Source organism: Equus przewalskii, chromosome 20 (genome assembly GCF_037783145.1).
Source record: "Equus przewalskii isolate Varuska chromosome 20, EquPr2, whole genome shotgun sequence".
NCBI classification, from domain to species: Eukaryota; Metazoa; Chordata; class Mammalia; order Perissodactyla; family Equidae; genus Equus; species Equus przewalskii.
In genome coordinates, this window is record NC_091850.1 from 57,378,412 (window position 1) to 57,395,329 (window position 16,918).

Sequence of the window (16,918 nt, forward strand, 5' to 3'; positions counted from 1 at the left end):
AACTGATGGATTTTCTGATGATGAATCATTTTTCGTATATGCAGTCAACCTTATCTGATCATAATTCTCTTATATGCTCTTGGAATTGGTTCATTTTACTGAGGAGACAGTCATCTGTATTTAAGGAAAGCCAGCCTATAAGCTTCTCTCCTTATTTTGGTGTCAAGTACACCTAATCACCAAAAAATGAGTCAGACTCCTTGCCCTCTTCTTTCATTTTCTGGACCCACTTATTTAAGACGAGGGTGCTGCGTTCCTTGAATGTTTGGTTCTCCTCAGCTCTAATCATCCAGTTAGGGCACATTGTGGGGAGACAGGAAGTGAAAACAGGTAGATTTTGCTATCACATCAGTTTGTTTAATGGTTGTTATTATTCAAGTTTTTAAATTTTTTCTTAGATCGACTAGGGCATCTTAAAATATTTTCTAGTAATGCATCCATTTCATCTGGATTTTAAATGTATTAATGTGTCTTCACAATATTTTTATGATTATTAAATCTCAGTTCTAGCCATAATTATCGTGGGACTTGTGTGTGGAGAAAAGTAACACACGTAGCTGTGTTGTGCTTGAGAGAGAGTCTTCTTTCACCTGAAAGGCAAGACCTCTGGCCCCACCCTGCAGTGGCTTCTCTGGATCATCACCAGTGAAGATGCGCAAAGCACCACAGCCACTTGACCACATGGCCAGTGGGCATTCTACCATCTGTCATCTTCTTCTTCATCATGACAGAGAAAGTGGCAGCACACACTAGGAGGTCTTCCTGAGTGTCAGGCGCCCTTTGTGGAACGTCTCCTTCAACTCCACATCGCGTCCACGAGGCAGGAACAGCTATGACTCTACGCGGCCAGGAGCTGGAGGTGCGGGAGGCTGAGGCACCGGACAGTGGAGTGCATAAATATTTCAATTTTTAACGTTCAGACCGTCGACATTTAGAGACCTCGAGTGAGCCTCCATAAAGTCTGTGGCTATCGGCATCTACCATAATTTCATTTCCCTTAATTCCTGGCCATGCTGGGTGCCTTTTCCTTTCCTTTTTTTCTTTTAAATCTTTGCCAATTTGAAAAGTGATAAATTATTTTACCATTATTATAATTTTCACTTCTTTGATTATTAATGAGATTGAAAACATTTCAGACATTCATTGGTAACCTGTATTTCTTCTCTGGTAAACTTCCCATGCATGTGCTAATTTTTCTATTAGCATTTATAAATATCAGTTTCTAAGAGCTTTTAAACTGCTGATATTGATGATTTCCAGGAAGCACAGGATAACAGCAGTCACTGAAATCCAAATCCCCACACTTCTGAAAAATGACAGAGCACAACAAGAACAAGTCAAACAATTCAAATCCAGGCCCTCATTAAAATGAGAACAGAGACACCTGATAAACTTCAAATTACAAACAAGCAGAAAAGGCAACACCAAGTCCCAGCATGCTTAAAATGACTATTTTAAAAGGAAAAATATGTTTAACCCTCCTCAAGAAACTAGAGAAAGAAGAGCCAATTAAATCCAATGTAAGTAGAGGGAGGAAAAGTAAAAGTGTGTGAAAAATCAATGAAAATTGTTTAAAGCAGTCAAATAATAAAAATCATCAACAAAGTCAAAATTTGGTTCTTTGAAAAGAGTAATAAAATTGATAAACCCCTAGAAAGATTGATCAATAAAAATACAAATCACTGACACCAGGAATTTAAAAGAATACATCATTACAGATCCTACAGACATTAAAAGGATAAGGAAACATTAAGAATGATATTCAAGAATTTAACAATGTAAATGAAATGGAAAAAGTCATTGAAAAACACTAACAAAAGTGATATAAGAAGAACTATAAAATCTAAATAAATATCTATTAAACAAATTAAATTTGTAATCAAAACTTTCCCACAAAGAAAACTCCAGACCCAGATCAAAAAACATAAAATATCCAGGAATAAATCTAATAAAAGATGTGCAAGACCTACACACTGAAAACTATGAAACAGTGTGGAGAGAAGACCTTGATAAGCTAAGAGATAAGCAACGTCCCTGGATTGAAAGATTCAATCTCCCTAAATTAATCTGTAGATATAATGTAATCCCAACCATAGTCACAGGTGGGTTCTTTTCTTTTTGTAGAAATTGTCAAGCTGATTCTAAAATTTATATGGAATTGCAAATGGCACAGACTTGCCAAAGCAATCATGTTAAAGGAGAATGAGATTGTGGGTCTCGTACTAACTGACTTCCTGACTTACCACAAAGCTGTGGCATCTAGACAGCGTGGTGCTGGCATAAGGACAGACAAACTGACCTTCAATCAAGCGCCAGGCCAATCCCAGAGGGAAGGAAGGTCTGTTAAACCAATGTGTCTGGGACAGCTGGTTATCTGTACAGAGAAAATGAAGCCTGACTCCCATTTCATTCCACTACAAAGATCAATTCAAGAGATCTCTTAGACCTAAACACAAAACCCCAAGAATCATAAAGTTTCCAGAAGAAAACACAGGAAAAGATCTTCGTGAGTTTGCAGTAGGCAGATTTGGATAGGTTATAAAAACACTAACCCTTAGCAAAAAAACTTGATAAATTGGACTTTATTAAAAGACATCATTAAAAACTAAAGACAATGGGGCTGGCCTGGTGGCAGAGTGGGTAAGTTCATGCACTCTGCTTCAGCAGCCCAGGGTTTGAAGGTTCAGATCCCTGGTACGGACCTAGTGCTTGTCAAGCCATGCTATGGCAGCATCCTACGTCAAAAATGGAGGAAGACTAGCACAGATGTTAACTCAGGGCCAATCTTCCTCATAAAACATAAATTAGTTAATTAATAAAGAGACAAGCCACAGACTGAGGAAAAAACATATTGATAGTACATTGACAAAGGACTTTATCCAGAATATATAAAGAACTTTTACAAATCAACAATAAAAATATGAATAATCCAATTTTTAAAACTAGGCAAAAGGTTCAAACAGATACTTTACAAAAGAGTGAGGAATGCCTAGTATTCACGTGAAAATGTGTCCAACATCATTAGTCACAGGGAAATGTGAATTAAAACCACATTAAGATACCATTTCACAAACTAGGATGGCCACAGTCGAAAGGACTTGACGACAGTGACTGTTGGTGAGGACGAGAAGCACGACTGGTGAGAACGTAACATGCTGCAATGACTCTGGAAACTTCTGCAGCTCATTATAAAAGTAACACGCATCTGCACCACGACCCAGAAACTCTGCTCTTAGCAATTATCCAAGTGAAATGGGTGTGTTCACAAAAAATACTCGAACAAGAATGTTCCTAGTGGCTTTACTCATAATGGTCAAAAACTGGAAATACCCCAAACATCCTTCAACCGGAGGATGCACACCGCAGCATAATCACACATGGAACACGATTACACAACGAAAAAGAACACACCACAGATCATGCAAAAACACAGATGAATCTCGAAAACATTGTGTCAAGTAAAGGAAACCAGACACAAAAGTACGTCCCTATGCATCTTTTTATATGAAATCCAACAGCAGGCCACGCTAATCTATACTGATAAATACCAGAAAGTGGCTCCCTGGGGTGGCAGAGGGGAACTAATTAAATAAAAGTGGTAGAAATACCTATATTCAAATAAATTTGAAAACCTCAATCAAGTATATTTTTTTCAGGAAAATATAATTTACCAGAATTGACCACTAGAGATAAAAACCTTAAAAGATCAATTTCTGCAGAAGAAATAGAGAAAGTTATCAAGTAACAACCCCAGGAAAATGCACCAGGCCCACATGGTTTTAAATTGAAATTCTACCAAATCTTTAAAGATCAGATAACACCAATGCCCCATAAATTGTCCTAGAATATAGACAGTGAAGGAAAATTTCTAATTCTTTTTAAGAAGTATAACATTGACACATAACTCTGATAAGGAAAGTACAATAAAAAATAAAATTACAAACCTTTGACTATTGATGCAAATGTGCTAAATCAAATATTGGCAAACTGACTCTAATTTCACATTAAGAAATGAATACATCATGACCAAGTGGATTCATTCCAGGAATGCAAGGTTGGCTTGACATTAGGAAATTCATTAATATAATACACCACATTTATAAATCTAAGGACAAACATCTATGATTATCTCCATAGATGGCAAAAATGCTCTCAACAAAATTCAACACTCATTCCTGATAAAAACACTCAAGAAAATAGGAATTGTGGATACTTTTTTTTTTTTTAATTTAAGATTTCTTTGCAGTTCTTTTTTCTGTGCGGGTGGGGGGAGATTGGCTCTGAGCTAACATCTATTGCCAATCTTCCTCTTTTTTTCCCCTCCCCAAAGCTCCTGTTACATAGTTGTATATCCTAGTTGTAAGTCCTTCTAGTTCTTCTATGTGGGACGCCACCACAGCTTGGCCTGATGAATGGTGTGTAGGTCCACACCCAGGATCCAAACTGACAAACCCTGGGCTGCCGAAGTGCAGTGTGTGAACTTAACCACTTGGCCACGGGGTCAGCCCCTGTGGATACATTTTTAACATGATAACATGTGTGTGTCTTATTCCTAAGGTAGCAATTTACTTAATGGGGAAACATTCGAGGTGTTTCCAGTAAGATCAGGAAGCAAGGCAAAGATGCCTACAATCTCCCATTCCAGGGATGTGTACACTATGGCCCCCAAATACGGCCTGCTGCTTGGTTTTGTAATTAAAATTTTACTGGAACACAGCCACACCCTTTCATTTACTCATCATCTACGGCCACTTTTGCATGACAACGGCAGAGATGAGTAGCTGTGATGGAGATGGCATGGCCTGCAAATCTTAAAATATTTACCATCTGGCCCTTTAAAGAAAAAGTTTGCTGACTCCTGTGCTGTAGTATTGAAGGTATGAACTGTTGGAATCAGATGAGAGAAATCAGAAATCGACAGAGCCATAAGAATTGAGAAAGAGGTAAAACGCTCTTTGCAGGTGACACCGTGGTATATCTGGAAAACTCTAGAGAAGCAATGATAAAATAACTCAAATAAAAGAATTCAGTAAGGAGGCAGCATGTAAAATTAAATTACAGGTATTCAGTAATCTTTACATACTAGAAAAATGACCAAATTAGAGGATATAATGGTGGATAAAACCCCACTTACAAACACATCAGAGAAGGTCCAGTACTTATAAATAAACCTAACAAGAAATGTGCAAAATCTATATGAAGAAAACTTTAAAACATCTGAAGAGACACAAAATTATATTTGAACAAATGGAAAGACAACCTTTGTCCTTGGACAGGATGACTCAGCATCACAAAGATGGCCATTTTTCCTAAGTGGATTTATCAATGGATTGCAACATTGTCTATATCACACTTTTTATGGAGCCAGCAAATTGATACTAAATATGGGAAGTACACATGCATTAACAGCTACAAAACACTGGAAAAAACCTAGGAGGGAGGACTGTCTTACTCAACATAAAATATACCATCAAGCCTCTATAACTAGAACAGTTTGGTCCTGGCCCATGAATAGATGAGTCAGTCAAGGCACCAGAATAGCACGTGCAGAAAAGATCCAAGTTCAAATGCAAATTTGGGACATAAAAAAGCTGTCATCTCAAACCACTGAGACAAAGACGGGCCTTTCAATAAATGGTGCTCTATCGAGATTTTGTTGTTACCGCTTTTTGTCTGTCTGTCTAATAGGCTGGATGACTATCCACAGGGATGTCTTCTGCTTCGGTGTATAAGCTGTAAGCTGACAGGCATTTCCTGAGGGGAGCATCACCTTATTCCAGGACTGCCTGTGGCCACCCGTGGCTCACTCTCTTATGACACAGATGGAGTCAGTTTGCAGTATCTTATTTAGGATAGCTTCCTCTAGGTTCACAAGCAGATGAGTAAATTTCTCCTTTGTGCTGGCTCGATCCACTTTTATCACAGGGTTTTCCTGACCTCAGCTCAGCCTTCCCTCCTTTTCTGTGCTCTGCAAGGGCTTAGGCAGCTGGGTATTTTCTGTTCCTCAAAGGTTTCCTAAAATCTGCTGTAAAAACAAGGGGACCAGGCACACCCTCCACCCTGTTCTTCCTCACTGGCACAATGGCCTTGTTCAGAGCAGCCCCCTCCCAGGCGTCCTCGGGCAACAGTCCGGCCAGTGGGCAGAGGCTGGGGTTCTGCTTCCTGAGGCCGCTCTGGTCTGCTCCCCTCAGGCTCCTGCAGGAAGGCAGCGGCTTTCAGGACAGGAGGGGAGTGGGAGGGCTGGAGACCCACATCCTGAGCCCACTCGCTCCACCTGCCAGCCTCCACAGGGTCAGGCTTCGGTCTCAGGGAGCCAAGCGGAACCTTCCCCAGCACAAACGTCTTCTTGCTGCGATGTCTTGTCTTTCTCCTTTTCTATCTACTTTTTCTTTTCAGTTAATTGTGTGGTAGATTTTCTGCCTTCCTCATTTCAAGGTAGAATGTCACTTTCATTTCAGACATTTCATTTCAGGGTGTCAGGGGCGAGGGAATCATGGAACTGCCAACCAGGGTCCAGTTCAAATCAGAGGGTGTGTGTCCTTCCCAAAGATGACATTATACTATACACAACTCCAGAGGGAAAAGCCTCAGGGAAAAGGATGCAGCCTTCCAGCCTCAAACAGAACGTTGCTCCGCTGCAAAGCCACACTTGCAGCCACCAAAGCATAATTCACAAAGGAGAAATCACAGCTCTGGTGGAAATATAAACTAAACACCAGTCCTAGATCTTACTCAAGAGGGAAGCAGCAAGATGTCAAAACCAGTCCAGAAAGTGTTTGAGAAGCAGGTGTTTACAGGCACGGAGGATAAGACTGCTGTGTTAGATGCACAGCTAGAGCCCCTGATAACCCTGCAGTGCCGGCTCCCACACGACTGGGAAAGGACGTGCTACCCAATCTTTGCCTTATTTCACAGTTTCAGCTAACTTTCCTGACACAGAGGTGCAAACACTGAGGGGGGGTGCTTCACAGGGGGATTTAAACTTTGTGCCGAGTTTTCTGAGCAAGAAGTCCAGGCTAACATAGCCCCCAGCTGCAGTGGCTGTGCTAAACGGCCTGGCACCAGACAACGACCACATCTCACTGCCGAGCCATTACCACCTCCCACCCCTGAGCCCCAGAGAAAGAATGGGAAATCAACGCCAACAACACACGTATCCACCGAGCTGTCCAGGAGCCAGACAAACCATGCTGCCATTTTAATTCCTGCGTGGCTCCAGGGGACTGTCTGGTCCCCATCCTGGTATCTCTGACTAGAGAAGGGGAAGTCCAATATTTGCCTGGCCCTCGTCCTAGTGGGCTATTCGAGTTTGAATCTCCCCCAAGTGCCTCTCTTCTTGGACTTACAGTATTTACTGGGTGGGGGTGGGGGGGGGGTGTGGCTGTGAAACATTTGGGATTTGTTTATTTATACCGTTTAACAAAAGGCCAAATGTGCCTGTATGGTGGCCACAGAGGAAACAGCTCTTCTCCTGGGGTTTGGATCAATCTCTAGGACGTGAAGCAGACCCTGAACGGAGGGTGTGAAAAGCCTTGTCGTGTGAGCATTTTCCCAAACAGACTGGATTGTGCACCGGAAGGCACATCAGCCCCACCGGGAGACCAATGAGTCTGGATACTAATGTCTCACCACTTCCTGTGCCACTTCAGAGTTTTTACCTAAAAATATGAGACCTTCTCCTCTGTTTCCATTGGTGTGGAGTTTTTCTAAAGCACCTTTAGTCTCTGTACCTGTGACAAGGCTGGGACCCACCAAGGCTCAGATTTCTGTGTCCCAACCAAGACAGTACATTTTTTAATGACAGTTTTTAAAAATTGTGGTGAAATATACATAACATAAAACTCATCATTTTAACCATTTTTAAGCGTATAGTTCAGGGGCATTAAGTCCACTCACATTGTTGTGCACCCATCCTCACCATCCATCTCGAGAATTTGTTTTCATCTTCCCAAACCGAAACACTGTCCCTATTAAACACTGACTCCCCCCGGACCCAGCCCCTTGGAACCACCATCCTACTGTCTGTTTCTATTAATCTGATGACTCCAGGAAGCTCAGATGCGTGGAATCACACAATATTGGTGATTTTGTGTCCGGCTTATTTCACTTAGCATCCACATTGTAGCATGTGTCAGAATTTCCTTTCTTTTTAAGGCTGAGTAATATTCCATTCCATAGATAGACCACTGCTCATCCATCCACCCGTCAATGGACACTTGGGCTGCTTCCACCCTTTGGCTGTTGTGAATGCTGCTGCTCTGGATGTGGGGGTGCAAGATGGTGAGAGCACTTTCAAGAAGGAAAGTATCCAAGGTAAACATGAAAATTCATTTCAACAACACTGCTCTTCCTTGCAATTGCTGCCCGGGAAAAAGAAGGTCGAGATGATGCTGCCACCCTACAGAGCTAGAGGTCATTTTTAAAGAAAAGTGGCAGACTGGCCTTTCAGACTGCAACTCCGAGGCCCTCCTGCCCTGGTGCTTCACCGGGAAGTCCTGGAGCTCCTGTTCTGCCGGAAGTTGTCTGCACCTGCACCTGCATCCCTCCGGCCCTGTGCTCACCGGACGGGACACAGCTGGGGTCCTGGGGGCTGGCACCGCCAGAGGATGGTGGGCTCCAGGCTGTGGCAGGGAGAACGGGGCTGGTACCACCCACTTCCCAGCAGGGACAGGCGCACGCTCAGACAATCCAGGAATGCACAGTGCCTAGCACCTACTGGCGCTCAATGGATGAGGCACCGTCAACACAGCGGCTCACAGCCTATCAGGAGCCGGCAGTAACTCCCAGGACGGTGGGCAGGGGAACCCTGCAGGCCGCCCGTCCAATGCCCACCCCCTCAAGCCTCACAGCCTTGCCCCTGGGATCTGGCCAGAGGTAGGGTAGGCGATGCTGGGGTCCACTGAGGGGCTGTCAGTTCTGCTAACAGACTACCAGAGCGACTGTTCACTGTCCCGGCAAATCACTAAAATGTGAGAACTTAACGTGATGAGCGGGCCCGTGGTCCAGGTAACGCATGCGAAAAGGGCACGTCGTCAGAGTCCACCCGCTCACACAGTGCTGGGCCTGGACCAGGAGAGGCCTGGCCTCCACTGCCGGGCAAGCTGAAGCTGTGAAGCCACTGCAGGTGCCGGGCAGCCTCCGGCCTCTCACCCAGCCCTGCCCGGAGCCGCGGAGTGAAGCAGGCGGCACCCGCTCCCGCTCCCGCACAGCTCTCGCAGTTCAGAGGGTGCCGCGTCCTGATGGTGTCCTACTAATAATAGTTCAAAGATCAAAGAAATGTTCAAGGCTTGAGTATGTAAAATGCATTCCTAAAAAAGATTTTATGAGATTAGTCACAACCAAAAACAACCTTAATTTTCACTCATAAGGCAGAAATTTAAAAAAGAAAAAAAAGACCATAAAATGCTGTTTGCCGAGTCATATGGATTCAATATCAGATTGACTTTCTGGTCCAGAATCATCGTGCCAAATTCTTTTGCACATGTGGGACCATCTCTCAAATATGCATCGCGAACGTTTGTTTGTTTTTTCTCCCTCTCTTTTTTAATCCTACAAGAGTTTTGTGTTTTTTTAAAACACGGTCCATGGAAAATGAGATCACTTTTCCAAGTGGAAAAAAGGATTTGGCCCCAAGCTTAAGGCTGCGCTTTTTTAAGAGAAAAACAATCCCATCTACGTCCAATTACTGAGAGTCACGAAACATGCACCTGCCACTTCAGCGAGACAACGGGGTCCCCATGGCGGGGTTCGCGGTGCCGGCACCTCCCTCCTGGCTCTGCCCCGCAGACATGAAGGGCAAACACGGGAGGAAGCCGGGACTTCCTTTGGCGAGCCCTGTGAACACCCTGATCTGCGCCAGTCCCTCAGCAGAGACGGCCAGTGAGCACTTCAAAGACGGTTCCGCCAAGGTCATGGCAGAGGAAGAAAAAAGGGAAGAAGGGGCAATTCTGGAGAGCCCTCATCACCCCTCCCTGGAATAAGGGAAGTTGGGAGCTGCGCTCCCCTGAGAGCCGTTGCCGCAGTGACGGAGCAACAGCACAAGGCCAGTGCCGCTAGTCACGCGAGCGGGCACCGCGGCGTCCGCGGGGCAGCTGGCTCGCCTTGCTGGAGCCGGCTCACTCGCCGGGCTCCCCGTGGGCCTGCGTGCAAGGAGGCGGCGCTCCTGCTGGCAGCAGCACAGCTGGCTGTTTATAGATCCCACAGCAGTAAACTCAGCCTTGAAGCTCTGCCACAGGGCGGCTACAGCACTCGAAACAGCTCTTGAAAGAAGCAGTTGGCTGACTGTGGTGGGACCACAAAGACGGAGGCAGGTGCGGACCCCGGCCCTGGAGGCCAGGCCTCCTCACGCCAGCCCAGGCCCTGCTCGGGTAAGGCCACTGCCCTAGGCTCTCTGGGTCTTTCTTTCCCAAGAGAGCGACTTCTCTGTTCACAGACACCTGGGGAGTGGAGGTGCTGCAATGGTGGGATCGGAGCCTGGGCCCTGGGCCACAGCAACGCCCCCTGCAGCGCCCCTGGCCTCCCAGTGGCCAGCAGGAGTGGAGCCCAGAACTGGGCACAGCCCATGTGCACAGGCTGCCACTGCCAGACATCTATGCTCCAGCGTCCTGAGATAGGACACTGCTATCTCAGAAATACTTCAACCAAGTTCTGCCTTTTCAGCTGTGTGACCTTGGGCAAGTTAATCAACCCCTCTGGGCCTCAATTTCCTCATCGGAAAAACAGGAATGACGGCCATGACTACCTGTGAGGGCTAAATGAGTGCCACCCAGCACAGAGTAAACACAGAATCGATATTGGCTATTATTATTATTATTAGAATGCAAGATCTTGTGCTGGACACATGATTTGATACCAAGGGTGTTGAAATTATTTTCTAGAGAGAGAACAAAACCTTTTCATTTTTCAGATTGGCCCTGAGCTAACATCTGTTGTCAATCTTGTTCCTCTTCTTCTTCTTCTTCTCCTCCTCGAAGCCCCCCAGTACATAGTTGTATATTGTAGTTGTAGGTTCTCTGGCTGTGCTGTGTGGGATGCCACCTCAGCGTGGCCTGACGAGCAGTGCCATGTCTCAGGCTAGGATCCAAACTGGCGAAACCCTGGGCCACTGAAGCTGGAGTGAACGAACTTAACCACTCGGCCACGGGCCAGCCCCCAAAGCCCACTTGTTAAAACTGGGATCCACTTTCTGAATGCAAACCTCTCTCAGTGTGCAGTTTAGTTCACGAAAAGCAGAGTTATGGGCAATCAACAAACAGATGCTGTTGACGACGCTAACAGGGAAGGAAGTAGGACCTCCAAGTGGAAGAGCCAGGCGCCTCCTACTAGGGTCCTGGCGGGGGCTGCACCCCACTGGCCACCAAATGTCTGACCTCGATCTCCGGTGTGTCCTGGACCACCAGCCTCGGCCTCGTAGCCGTGGGGCCTCCAGACCTCCTGGGTCAGAATCTGTTCTGGACAGTTCCGGTCTCTCTTCTGCACGGGGGCGGCTCTCCACCCTGCAGCACCCGAGGGAGCTCTGCTCTGCCCCAGCTGCTTCAGAGCAGCAGGAAGGAGGGGCGATGCTGGGGCTGGGGTGGCCTGGGGTCGAAGCCCTCCTGACAGAAAACAATTGTCACACAGAGCAGCAGCAGCAAGGGCCGACGGCCCAGCACTTGCTGGCAGGCACTGCTGCAGAATGCGGGCACAAGCCCCTGGGGTGGTGGCAGGTGACTCCGGGCACCGCGGACCCCAGCGTCCCCTGGGTGGAACAAGCTGGGCTGGGTCCCACTGTGCCCAGCACTCCTGGAGACACTGGGTTCAGCTGCTCCCCAAGAACCAGGATGACTCAGAGCAGGTCCTCACACATGCCGGCTCTTCCTGTAGTAAGGAGCATGCTGTGCAATGACGTGGGTCACAATTTCCCAGTGGTCAGCAGGTTAGAAGCTCGACACGGTGGAAGGAACGAGGCTTACACAGCACATGGTGTGGTAAACGCAGCCCAGCACAGCAGCTCCTTCTGCGAGTCCTTCCTTCAGGTGGCTGCCCTCACCCCGTGCTGAAGTCACCTGCTGGGGACCCTGCCAGTGACCCTGGGCTGGGTGAGGGCAGGGTCTGGGACACACATGTCTGAGCCCAGGGGAGCCCAGTGCAGAGGTGGGCCTGAGTGATCATGGTGAGCAGGAACCAGTGAGGGAGAGCCAGTGAGCCCGGGTGGCAATCGTGGACAGTTGGGGGCTCATGGTAGATGGTTGGGGGCTCATGGTGGATGGTCAGGGGCTCATGGTGGATGGTCGGGGGCTCATGGTGGATGGTCGGGGCTCATGATGGATGGCTGGAGGATCATGGTGGACGTTGGGGGCTCATAGTGGATGGTTGGGGGCTCATGGTGGACGGTTGGGGGCTCATGGTGGACGTTGGGGGCTCATGGTGGATGGTCAGGGGCTCATGGTGGATGGTCGGGGCTCATGATGGATGGCTGGAGGATCATGGTGGACGTTGGGGGCTCATAGCGGATGGTTGGGGGCTCATGGTGGACGGTTGGGGGCTCATGGTGGACGTTGGGGGCTCATGGTGGATGGTCAGGGGCTCATGGTGGAGGGTCGGGGGCTCATGGTGGAGGGTCGGGGCTCATGATGGAGAGTCTTGGGGGTCTAAAAGCCACAAAGTGGCCAGGCCTGGCCAGGCCCCCAACACCTGCACCATTCTCTGGGTGGGGCAGGAGCCATGTGCTTCTGATCCACAGGGAGGCTGCTGAGCGGGCAGAAGCTATAACCTCTGGGGCTCTGGCAGGACACAGTCTGAGATGGGGCACAAGCTGCGGGCAGTGCCCTCTGGTTGCCTGGGATGCCTGACACACATCATCAGGCTGGAGATGAGGGGCGGGGGTGGGAAGTCAGAGAGTGGGGAGCAGTCCTGGGGGCAAGGAGAGGGCTGCCTTTCCCGAGTGTCCATTCACAGGTGGCCCCTGCAAAACCTCTACTTACTTACACATTCGTTTATGTCTATTGAGCCCCTGAAAAAAAGCCACATCAAAGGAGTCTTGGAACAAGCCCAGCAGTTACGACAGAAGATAATAAAGTACAGATTTCTCTGTGCAAAGGACCCAAAAGGAAGCAGGAGACCCTGACCAGGAGATGAAGCTGTGAGTGCTGGTCCCAGAAACGAGCGGGCGCAGGCATGGGGCCATCAAGGAGCTCTCTCAGGGAGCTGGGTAGGAGCTTGGGGGGTGCTGGGGGGCCTCCAGCCATGGACCCACAAAAACATACCCACCAGCATCGCCCAGGCACCTGCCCTGGGTCCCCTCACTCCTGTCCTTCCAAAGCTGGGGACCGAGGTGGCTGAGCAACGATGCCTTCTGCAGCCCGCCAACCCAAGGGAGACAAGCCTGGAGTCAGCCCTGACCAGGGAACAGCCCCTGACCCCAGGGCCAGGGTTCTGTGTCTGGGTCTCAGACCCCCCTCGGTGGGCTGGACCCCTGCTCCATGCCGCGCCGCCCCTTCCACCCCCAGGGCTCTGCTCTGCCTTCCTGGGCCTATGGCTGCTGTGCCCTATCTGCAAGGGCAGCCGAGTTTGATCAGGAGTCCTCTGGGGCTTCATGCCTACTTTTCCCAGCTAGAGTTTCCGGAGGACCTGGGGTCTCCTAGCTGTGCGCCAAGCACCAAGCGCAGGAAACCAAAGAGGGAGATCCTGCTCCATGACCGCCTGTCACGGGGCCCCACGTGGACCTCCTGGAACGTCCACCCAGGGCTGAACCGCTCCAGGCAACTTCTTGTCAGAGCATCTGCGCAGGGGAGGTGAGCTCTGGGTCTCTCCTCAGAAGAGGATGGCCCGAAGGCGAGCAAGTCCACACACTGGCGGTGCTCCTGCAGGACACTCTGGTCCCGGGAACATCCCAGGAGCTGTGCTGGCTTCTCCAGACACCACGCTGGCACTCGGGCGTGGCCGGTGGCCACCTGTGGAGTGGATGCCTGGCTCTTGGGCCTCCCAGACATGCGAGGCCCTGGGCCCAGGACCGCTCCCACCTCAGCGGCAAGTCAGCTCCCCGCACCCTGAGGTCTGTCGCGGCTTCATCAAGGGTCCTGGAGTTCCGTAAACAGCCCAGCAGCCAGCCCAGCCCGCTCTGGTGCTTTGCCTCCACTTTGCATCCGGCAGGACGCACTCGCCTGGATGTAGGGGCAGGGCTGCTGTCAGCACACAGAGCCAGCCCTCCTCCGCCCTCTGACAGGCGTGATCCCCAGAAAGGCCGCTGGGGCCCCGGGAGTCCAGAGCTGTCTGGGGTGGAGTCGGGGGAGACAGGGCTGCGGCCTGGGCAGGGCCTTGGGGGAGCAGTTGGGGCGGGTGGGAGATCCTTTATGTGTCCTGCTGCTGCCCATCCCACCTGCCTGGGGACCGGGACCGGTGCGACGACAGGCTGCTGCCTCTGGGCACTCGTCCCCCTTCTTGTGCAAACCCCCAGCTCCTCCCCAGGCACCCCTTCCTAAAGGGACCACCCAGCTCCCCTACTCCCCTCTGACCAGGCCCGCCCCACGTCCCAGCACTGCTCCTCAGAGGAGCTGGTGTCTGACACACAGGGACACAGCACGCGGGAGCCTGGGGCGTCAGGGCAGCATGGAGCAGAGACCCCAGAGCTGAGACAAGCATGGCTTTAAGTGAATATACGTAAGAGGACAAGACGTTAGCAAAATGAAACAAAAACAGGAAATAGTTCAAACAAATCAAGAGGAAACATGAGGTATGAAAAGGTGACAAAGGCCAGAACACACTGGGGCACAGACGGCCGAGCAGCAAGAGAGGGAAGGAGAACCAGACAGACACGAAAGAAATGCTGGAAAATGGGAGGATGCACACAGACGTCCAAGGTCTGATGGTGGCAGTTCCAGCAGATGAAGCACTAAGGGGGGGTGGGGGGAAAGTGGGGGAGGGCTGAGGCCGTGATGGAAATACAGTGTCCAGAGACCTCAGACGAAAGACCTCAGAGCACCAAGCAGGTGGCACAGACGAAAAGCACAGCACAGTAAAATCTAAGAATATCGAAGCCAAAGGAAAATTACAAAAGCTCCCAGGGAGAGCGAGAGCGCCAGGCACCAGCAGACTTGTCAACAGCAGCAAGGACACTGCAGACAACAGGGCAATATTTCTGAAGGCTGAAGGAAAAACTGTGAACCTAAAATTCTACATTCAGCCAAATTATTATCCAAATGTGAAGGCGTAACGTTCTTGAGCACGTGGAGGGACCCGGGAATACTTCACACCAAGACCCACGTGGAAATGCTCTGGGGAAGCATTCCCAGGAAGAGGAACACGTGGGGGGACACGAGACACAACAAGGAGGGCCAGAACCCCCGTGAGCTCTGAGGGGGCTTTAAAAGACGCTGGGAACAGAGATAGGAACCAGCTTCAGACAAAACCGCGAGCCCAGAGGGCCTGAGCACACTGTGTGCAAGTCTTGTTGGGAAACGTCAACATTGATAAAACACCTGGAAAGGCCAAGCAACCCCCAGAGAACAGAAGCAGAAGGCCTTTTAATCTAGCAAAGGAGGTTCAACCTCTGAGGCAGAGAGGAGGGGAGGGGAGGGGAGGGGGAGGGGAGGGGAGGGGGAAGGGAGGGGGAGGGGAGGGGGAGGGGAGGGGGAGGGGGAGGGGAGGGGGAGGGGAGGGGAGGGGGAGGGGAGAGAAACCAAACCAACTGCAGCAAGAAAACAGCATAAGGACAGAAATCAGCCCCCAAAGGAGAGCATCACAAGAAGAAACAGGCTAAACCCGCATGCAGGAGGAGACACTCACTGGGCAAGGGCCCCTCACGCATGCCCGCAGGAGGCACGCTCAAAACAAAGTGCAGAGGGAGGACGGAAACATGGACCCACAGCACAGGACCACGAGACGGCTGGAGCGACCGTGATATTGAGGAAACATAACTTAGTGACAAAACGGTTAAAGTAGAATGCGCAGGGCACCCGGAGCCTCGTCCGAGGCTGCAGGACTTCCTGCTCCTGCTCGGGATCCACCTCGGCCCGGCGCGCTAAGCCGCATGCTTACATAACACCCGCTCTTGGGCTTCCCCGCGCCGACGTCAGCTGCTGGCTTCCGCTCACAGGCTCGCTTCCGCTACCCCGTCCTGATTTAGCTGTGTCATAATTCTGCCGAGATCCACGTGCAGGGTCTGTGTTATCACCGACTCTTCTCAGCTGAGCCGGGTCTGAGCCTTGGAGCACTTCACAGCCCTCGACAGCTTGTGGGCCTGGAGTTAATCGATGCCTGTCTGTTGACTTGCTCACAGGGCCGCTGACGCCCCTGCGATCCCCGACTTGGAATAACCCTCCCTCTGCAGGCATCCTGTCGTCTCCTGCGGGCAGGCCGGCTCCAGGTCCCAGGTCTGTCGGCATGGTTCTGGTGGCGAGATCCTCCTAGAGAAACCAGGCGGAGGAGGGGAACTTCTGAGACCCACGGGTCTGCGGCCGTGGTTCCCCTCCCCTCCGGCAGAGGTGGGGAGTGTGTGAATCCCAGGTCAGGTCGGATGGCTTCCCTCAGGCTTTACAGGCCGCTTCCTTGCGGCCTTCTAACCTCTGGTGTTCCTCTCCACAAGTCCAGACTCCTCATTCTTGGTATTTGTCCTGAAACCACTCCTTCTCTCTGGAGCACTGAGGATCTTCTCATTGTCCCCGGGGGTGTGGACAGTCACGAAGGCGAACACCCTGGTCCCTTTCATCCACCGAGCCAGTCGTCCAGGGGGACCTGGTGGGCGGAAGCTCAGCCCCCAGTTCTGGGAAGTCTTCTGGGTTGCTTCCTTGATGACTTCCTTCCCTCTGGTCTTCTGGAACTCTGATTACGCAGGCCTCGCTGATTACGCAGGCCTCGGGGTCTGGCAACCTTCCTGGCTCCTCTCCATTCCCCACCCATTTTTCTTTTCTCTTGGAAACACGGCTTCAATTTCTAAGTTTCA

At 50.0% G+C, this 16,918-nt stretch overlaps 1 protein-coding gene across 3 annotated transcripts in view; it reads right to left on the reverse strand.

Annotated features, from left to right (window-relative positions):
• AHRR (aryl hydrocarbon receptor repressor) overlaps positions 1-16,918 on the reverse strand; it is an 82,500-nt gene that overhangs the window by 21,529 nt on the left and 44,053 nt on the right. The window contains exon 1 of one of the 3 annotated variants that reach the window (XM_008534384.2): positions 16,015-16,909. The exons of the other annotated variants lie outside the window; for them this stretch is intronic. The gene's annotated coding sequence lies outside the window, so the exon portion shown is untranslated. Of the gene's footprint in view, positions 1-16,014; positions 16,910-16,918 lie in introns of those variants that run through there. 3 annotated transcript variants of the gene reach the window in all.